Consider the following 8,998-nt stretch of genomic DNA (forward strand, 5'->3'; position numbering starts at 1 on the left):
TTGGTAGACAGCTCTTCCAATGGTGATGACATGACAGGTGGTTACAGGAATGAAACAGTTCCCATCACTGGGGTTTCCTGCCAGGTCAGCATGTGATGTTGGCTGTGCCAACCCTCTCCAGGGAAATGGGACACAAAAATGCACAGGGCTTCGTAATAACATCCTTAGCATATCCACTGCCCTTACTGCTGGTCCCAGAGGAACCAGAATTCATCTGCATTCAGTTTTTCAAACAAACACTCTGGTGTCAGTTACTGCGCTGAAAAGGATCAAAATAAAAACAAATGTCCCGTGCTCGCTTCGGCAGCACATATACTAAAATTGGAACGATACAGAGAAGATTAGCATGGCCCCTGCGCAAGGATGACCTGCAAATCTGTGAAGCTTTCCATATTTTTAAATTTAAAAAAAAACACACACAAAAAAAAACACACACACACACAAAAAACAAATGTCCCCATGACTCCCTGTGCCCGGTACTCCCTCAGCTGATCACTCCCTCTTACATCTCCCTGCCCGGTGCTGGGCATCAGCCTCTAATACTCCCCAAAATGATCCGTGGTCCTGTCATTGCTGAGATCACTACCCAATTTTAACGGCATGTACTCCGCCATTTTCTGTAGGGAGAAAAATGCTATCTTGCATCTGATTTTCCAAGGGAACAATAACCCACATAAAGTTAAGAACCATTTTGCTCACTTTAGTATGCTTTCTAAGGAAAAGGTGTGTGAACTCCTCGTTAGCTTGGAGAAGGGGGTGCTGAAGTTGTTGGAATCCCCTCTCTCAAGGTTGAAGGGTCATCTCATCAACGCAGAGTTGAAGGGTCATCCATTAAAAGCTGCTCTCTCTCTTTAAAGAGGGTTTGGTCGCATGGAGAGGGAACATGTCACAGAAAGGGAGATTCCTTTTCAATCGAGGAAGACTTTTCTACCAATAATAGTTATACAGGCTGCCTCATGAGAGAGAGAAGCGTTGGTGGCACAGAAGTTTCCAATGGCGTCTGGGCAACTATTTATCGGAGCACTTCTATAAGAAATTCTTGCTTCAAGGGGAACAGTGAGCTTATACAACTTCAGGGATGCTCCCTGCACTAACATTTTAAGACTGAAATTAACAGCCAAAGAACATTTGTTGAAAGTTTGCCTAAATTACAATTGTTATATCCAACATTCATAAATGAAAAGCAAAATAGATACAATCTTTCTTCAGGACATAGATGACTGGTTTGTCTGGGGTTTTTATAACTTGTTTTATTTTTCCTCTACAATTAATTTTTCCAGAAGAGTCCCTTCACCCCACCTTCACCTCCCTGGTAAATATTCCTCTACACATTCCCAAATGTAAATGGTGGCCAACAGTATCATTTCCTCAAGCATAACTCAGTTATGGGCACTGTATATTCTCCTGGCCTTTCTGTTTTGCAGTGTAGAAGACAGGCTCACATACTGGAGAACACAGAGTATAAAGGAACTTAAGGTCACGTTATCTACTTGGTGTTGACGAGTACCATTTTTACCTGTCAATTAATTTCCTCCAGCCCATTGATAACCATGTGAAATCTGACTTCATGAATAATTTGATTCCTCCTGTTTTCCCAGAGAACAATAAATTGTAGTTATTTGGTATAATGTGTAGTCATTTTCAAAGAAGACGAGCTTTAAAAATTTATGCTGCACATTTTGTACATGTTTTCTCAAAATGCTTAAACGTTGGGGAGGCAGGCATCAGATAGGACCAATGGAGAAATTATTCTAAGCCCAAATTTTCAGCTCTGACCTCTGATTTGTATTCATATCTAATAGCAAAAGGTGAAATTTTACAGAGAAAAATAAAACGTGGTTCGCTCCCAAACTGAAAACATCTAAACCAGTCTCCTACCCGAGTTTCACAGCCTAACCCATCAAAGAGATTAGAGCTGTTGATGGTGTCGGTTGCTGGGGTTTTCTCTTTGTACAGTTTAAATAATGCTTCTTTGCCTTTCACTTTTACCAGGAGTTCTTTTGACAACATGACCAGGAAGAAAGCAGTCCTTGGGCCAGCTTCTTCTTTGCAGAAGGGAGCCTTCGCTGGGACCCCCAGAGTCTCAGGCAATGACTTTGCATCTCAGCATCTGACAAATAAGGCCAATGTGATAGATCTTTCAGCTTAAGGACATCTTACATATTTATGGAATGACATCTTTCTCCATCAAGATTCATGATCTAGATTTCAGCTACCAAAGGGACCTCGGCCATTGTCCTACCAAGTGTCACATTAATATGGCCTTTCATTGTTCACAGAGCAGAGTGAACAAAAGCCAGAGGCATGCAAATACATAGTTAGAAAAGAACAACTAAATCTTCCTCTTTCAGATTTCAAAAGCAGCACAGCAAAGAACCTATTTCATGTAGAAAACTTTAACACAATTCAGGGAGTTTTGTAAACAGCACTTCAATTTATGACCCAATATGTTTCTTGAAGCCTGAATTTAAAATCTGAATTTAAATTCTTCTAATCGTCTAGCAAACTCCTTCCAAAAGGTCAGTCTGCACTATGTTACAACTGTGAATTTAAAAAACATTATTTCTGCATTAGGTTGAGAGCTGAGAAACGAAATTTTGAAGTTAAATGAAAATGTTTGATATATATGAATTCTGTGATAAGCCTTAATTGTACAATTAGGTTTCTTATAGGCTAGCACACATTGTATATATAACAAACCATACCTCTTGCATAAAAGTTAGCAGTTAGTATGGTCTCAGGATTTGTATCATGAGATGATTATTTTTAATGCAAATTACAGCTTACACACAACTGTTGTGTTGCTGAGATTGCTTATTCAGTCATGTAACTGTTATTAGTAATTCATGGAAATTGTTTACCTGAATTGCAGTAAGGTCTTTACTATTTTTCGGCAGAGATGATAAACACAACTGTATGTTGTCAGGATGACCTTTTTTCCTTCAAAACAAAAAATCATTCATTAAAACTGCTGGAAATCATGCTGGTTAAAACAGTAGTTTGCGATTTTCCAAGTACTGAGTGCCTCTTAAAGGAGAATTCGTTATAATAGCAAAGTACTGGGCTGACTTTATTTGTGTTAAACAACAGTCTCTTTGGAAATGCTGGACATGTAACAAAATGAATGTGCACTGCCCTCACAGAGATAAAAATATTGATCTAAACAGCACCACAACCTAACAACTATAGGTTATTGGAAAATAATGAAATCTCATCTTTCTGTTCCAGCATCTGAAAGCCCCTGATTATCACTAGAGTACTTAATTATCCAGTGAGCGTATCTTCCGGACAGAGTCCTAAAGAGGAACAATCACAAATTTCTGATTTGATTTTTTGCTTGTGTTTTTTCCCCCGCAAGAGGTTGAAATTAAATGCATTCCTCCTTCCTGTAATATATTCTTGGCTCAGGACTGTCAAGAATTGATAATACTGGAGGTTAAGAAACAGCTTAGTAAATTTAAGCCACCTGGATAATTGAATTTAAAATGTTCTTCCTTCCAAATTAACCAGATATATTCTTGGTTACTAAAACAATTCCCACTTCCCTGCTAGTTTCCTGGACCCATCTTGGTGTAATGCATTCTATAGCCTGAGTTGACTCTTCTTAGCCTAATTAATCCACTAGATTAAAAAGACAACAATTGCAAGTCCTACCTATTTATTCTTTACAAGTGTTTCACCTTATACATACAAGCTATAGAGGCATTGGAAGTAAAATGATAGAAAAAGATGTACCATAATCTTAACTACCGTGTTTCCCCGAAAATAAGACCTAACCCGAAAAGAAGCCCGAGCATGATTTTTCAGGATGACATCCCCTAAACATAAGCCCTAAAGCATCTTTTGAAGCAAGAATTAATATAAGACCCGGTCTTATTTTCGGGGAAACACGGTATATATTATAAATTATAGGAAAACTATGGTGGCTCTACTAATATCAGGCATAGAATTCAATAAAGACGAGGAGTACTGCAAGAGATAAAGACGGACATTTTTAATGATAAAAGGGTTCACTAATCAGGAAGCCGTAACAATCCTAAATGTGTTTGCACCTAATCACAGAGCATAAGAACACATTAAAAAATAAAGAAACTGTAGGGAAAAATAGGAAAAAAAAAGTATAGTTAATGATTTTAACACTCAATTCTCAGTAATTGATGGACCAGTAGACATAAAGTCAGACAAATAGAGAATAGCATTAACAAACTTAATGAATATTAATGGCAAACTTCATCCAACAACTTCAAAGTACAAGTGGACATGGGACATTCATGAAAAAGAGTTTTGCTAAATTTGAAATTACATATAGTATGTTCTCTGACTGTTAAAGAATTATATTAGAAATCAATATAAATGATATTTTAAAATGCTCAAATATTTTGAAATTAAACTATATGATTCATGAGACAAAAGTATAATCACAAGAGAAATTAGAAAATATTCTCAACTGAATGATAATGCAAATGCAACATATCAAACCTTCTGGGTTGAAGTCAAAGCAGTAGAGGAAAGTATATAACTTTAAATGCTTCGTTTAGAAGGGAATAATATTCTAATCTTCTTACTCTACATTTCCCTTTTAAGAGTATAGAAAAAGAAATTAAATATAAAGTAAATAGAAAGAAATTATAAAGATATAAATGGAAATCAATAAAATGGAAAACAAATAGTAGAAAAAATCAATGAAGTCAAAAACTAATGTGAAAATATCAGTAAAATGATAAAATAAAAAAAAACCTATCTGTATTGATCGAGTAAAAAGAGAGAAGACATACTATCAATATCAAGAATGAAAGAGAAGAGAGAAGACATCATTACAGATCCTACAGATATTAAAAAAGATAATAAAGGAATATTATCGAACAACTTTAAGCCAATAATTCTGAAAATTTAGATAAAATGGACAAACCCTTGAAAGACAAAAATTGTCAAAACCATAACAAGTAAAAATAGAAAATCTACACAGCCCTATATAAGTTTTAAAAATTAGATTTGTAATAAAAAATTATTCCACAAACACAACTCTAGATTTAGATGACTTAACTGGTGACTTTTATCCAACTTTTAAGAAAGGCATAATACCAATTGTATACAAAGAAAATAGCAAAAGAAGGAATACTTTCCAACTCATTGCATGAGTCTAGAATTACACTGGTATCAAAACCAGGCAAAAACATTTGCAAGAAAAGTATAGTATACCTCGTTAATATAGATGCAAAATTCTTGACACAATACCAGTAAATTAAATCCAGCAATATTCAAATAATAAGCCAGTAGTAATTAATTAACTAACCAAGAGTTTATTTCAGGAATACAAGTTTGATATAATATTTGAAACCAATATATTCACCATGTCAAATCAAATATAGAAGAAAACTATATAATCCCTGCAATACATTTAGAAAAATAATTGATAAAAGAACTAATAAAAGAGTTCAGCAAGGTTGCTAGATTAGGAGACACCAGCAATAACCACCTAGAAAATACAGTTTAAAAAAATAAGATACTATTTGCAATAGCAAAAAAAAAAGCTTATGCATCTAAGGAATTAACAAAGACTATACCAGGGTTTTATTGAGAAAACTTTAAAATTCCAAGAAAGTACATAGATCATAAATTGTATAAATGGAGTGACTTTCACGCTCTTGCATAGGATGACTTAATATTATAAAGATGTCACTTGTCCCCAAATTGCTATATCAGTTCAGAGTAATCCAAATCAGAGTTCCCTCTGGCATTTTTTAATAGAAGCTTAATACGCTTACTCTGACATGTAAATGGGGGGGGGGGGAAGAATCCATAATTACCTAAAGTAACTGTAAAAAAAGAAGATTTAACATTCATTTGAACCCACTACAAAGAAATAAAATATGATATTAGTAAACAAACAGGCAATAGACAAATGGAATAGAGACAGATCCATGTATATATGAGAACCTAAAAATTACAAAGGTGACACCACAAATCAATATGGACAGAATAGATTGTTTTAATGGATAGGGTTAGGAAAACTTGCTCACTGTATGTGGAAGAAACCAAATCAGATTTCTACTTATTTGAATGTGGATTCAGAAGTGAACTCCAGATGAATTAAAACCTAATTGTGAAATACAAAATTATAAAGTCCACACAATAAACTATAGGAGAGCATATTTACAATCTAGGCGAAAGGAATGACTTTCTAAATGAAACTTCAATAGCACAAATCATAAAGCATAAAATGGATGAATTTAATTACATCAAAAGTAAAGATTTCTGGTCCATGACAGACACTACAGACAAAGATGAAAGAAAGAGGAGAGTAAAAGTTATTTGCAGTTTCCAAAACCAACAAGAGATATCTGCAATATTCAAAGAAGTCCCGCAAATCAAAAGAAGACAGCCTTGATAAAAAAATGAGGGAACAATATGAAAAGGCAGTTTACAGAAGAGGAATCCCAAAAGGCTAGCAGGCAAAATAAAAGACATTCAAATTTATTATTAGAGAGTGGCCATTAAACCAGCCATGACATCTATGACACTGGCAAAAATTAGAAAGTGGGATGACTGCAAGTGTTGGAAGGGATGTGAAGATGTGAAATTTTCATGCACTCACTCCTGGTAAGAACATTAAAAGTTACACAGCTATTTGAGAATAATCTTGGCTCTTCTTAACCACGTGTTATAATCCACATGATCCAGCAATCTCACCATGGATCTACTGCCCCAAGAAATTCTCAAAGAAATCCAAAAAGGGACACATGCAAGGACAGAGTTATTGGTAGCATGGGGACTCAGCGGCACTCTGGAATCGCAGCATGGGAGAGTGCATGTTTGTGCGGTGTGTGGTGGTTGCCACGGGGATTTGCTGCAGCCAGAAGCAATGTGGATGGATCTCAACCTTGGTGCTCAGTGAAGAAAGTAAGAAATGGGCAAGTGGGCATTAGGGATGAAGGAAAACAAAGATTTTTTTTTTTAAATAGGGGAGAGAAAAAAGGGGAACGCAGTATGTATGACCATATTCAATACATACACACACATACAAAAAAAAATTTAGACACAACATACACTTATAGTCATAAGAGAATAATCATTTATGGTGTATCCACGACATAGATTATTTAGATTATGTGAATGCTTATTTTGTAATGCTAAATTTAAAAAGAAGAAACAGGGCGCAAACTATATCACAATATGACTGGGACCATTTTTTAAAAAGAGAGTATGTGCATACATATACACATAGGAGAAAAAATATCAGAAGGGAAAAAACTAAAATGCTACAAATAGTCGTATTAAGATGGGAAGATTATGGATAATTGTTTTCCTTTATCTCTCTATTTACTCGGTCATATTTACATTTCTTTTCCTGTGCTCTGTTTCATAATTTCTTTGTAATCTATACTCTCACTTATCTTTCTTTCAAACAGTATATTGATCATTTATGAACAAAAATAGAAAAGTAACAAATTTTTGCCTGAACTTAAAGTGAATCTACGTAATTCTCAGATCTTCAAACGGGCTGAAAAGTTGGTTGGCTCATCAGTTATGGCCTGCTCGAACCGCCACAGTTTTTAGCCTTCTTACCTCGGTCTCAGGGAGCTCAATAGTGAAGATGTGTTAGTTCTTTTGCTTGACTGGGGTGAAGGTCTCTGGAGTACTTTGAGATCTGGAACTTTGTTTACAGGAACCTTAAGGTTTGACCTTGAAATAATTCCTTCAAACAGTTGAATCTGCCCACCATGACTTGCGATCACTCATAAAAGACTTACTGTGTGCTCCAGGCGAGGCCAGTGTGGAAAAGTTTCTGTTTTTCCTTTTTCCTTTCTCTTTCAAATTTTTATGATGATTCTCTTCCTATTTTTGTATGGATGATGTTAGCATAAAGACTACTTTTGAGCTCCATCCAGAAGGATGCTGGTTTTAAGGTAGAATATAGCTACCATTCCTTCCAGTGCTTTGGCGAAACCTCAGATGTGTGGCCTTCTGGACAAGCATCTGTGATTTCATATTGTTGGAGCAATTATTGTTTATCTGGGGGTTGCAGCTTTCTATAAGTTTGCTGAGGCTGAACTAAGGAAGAAGGCATATGCAGATCTCTACAGAAATTATGATTCCATGAAAGATTTTGAGGAGATGAGGAAGGCTGGTATCTTTCAGAGTACAAAGTGATTTCGGAGTTTAAAGAATTTGAGTTGACATCCGTGGAAGTTTGTCACTGATCTGTGTTCCTGAACTATGAAACATGGATATTTAGGCTAAGGGATAGTTTCTCTTGATAAACAAACAAATGTTGTAGACAGCAAAAAAAAAGACTTCTTTTGAAAAATTGCGCTGTGGCGTCTTTGTTTTCACTTTTCACTGTTGATAATCCTAAATGCAGGAACCACTTCAATGGGAAAAGATTAGTCTAGTATGAAAAAGAAAGTGATCGGAGATGACTTCAGAATAGGCAAATGTTCCAATTTTCATTAGACCCACAGCCAGGACCATTTTGTTGCTTCCTAGTCTAAATTCCAACAGTTATTTGCAGAGATGTGTTATGAATGAAGACAAAACCATGGAATTAACTTGCCAAGGGATCCTTTCGCAGATGCTATACATAGCTCCAGACGTCAAATTTAGCCCAGCAAGGAATCTCCAGAGAGAATAAATACATCTCAAATATTGTCCACAGATGTGCAGTAATCAGAAACCACCCATATAATACAGGACTGATCAGTTTGTTTCTTCATCCTCCTAATTTTTTTTCTATATCTTTTTCTACTCTACTGTCAGTTGTTCCTATCTCTTAAGACACATACTGAAAGGATGTCTCTGGGTCTTATCAGACATCTGTGGTTCTCTTTTCCCTCCATAACTGTCAGGAAAAAGAAAGTGGATAGTAGTTATCTGCAAAGTATCCTGTATTTCACCTTTATTATCTGTATGCTACACTATCCTAGATCTAACCCCTTGACAGTAATAAAGAAAAAATCTTTTTAAGAAATTGATCTATCCCTGCCGCCTATTCTTCACA

At 35.6% G+C, this 8,998-nt stretch overlaps 1 non-coding gene across 1 annotated transcript; it reads left to right on the plus strand.

The window, feature by feature from the left end:
* Window positions 1–291: 291 nt before the first annotated feature.
* Window positions 292–398, plus strand: LOC141573006 (U6 spliceosomal RNA). The gene has a single exon (XR_012498591.1). It is a non-coding gene; the product is annotated as a U6 spliceosomal RNA (small nuclear RNA).
* Window positions 399–8,998: the final 8,600 nt, after the last annotated feature.

The sequence above is a fragment of the Rhinolophus sinicus genome, linkage group LG07 (genome assembly GCF_036562045.2).
Source record: "Rhinolophus sinicus isolate RSC01 linkage group LG07, ASM3656204v1, whole genome shotgun sequence".
Lineage (NCBI taxonomy): Eukaryota > Metazoa > Chordata > Mammalia > Chiroptera > Rhinolophidae > Rhinolophus > Rhinolophus sinicus.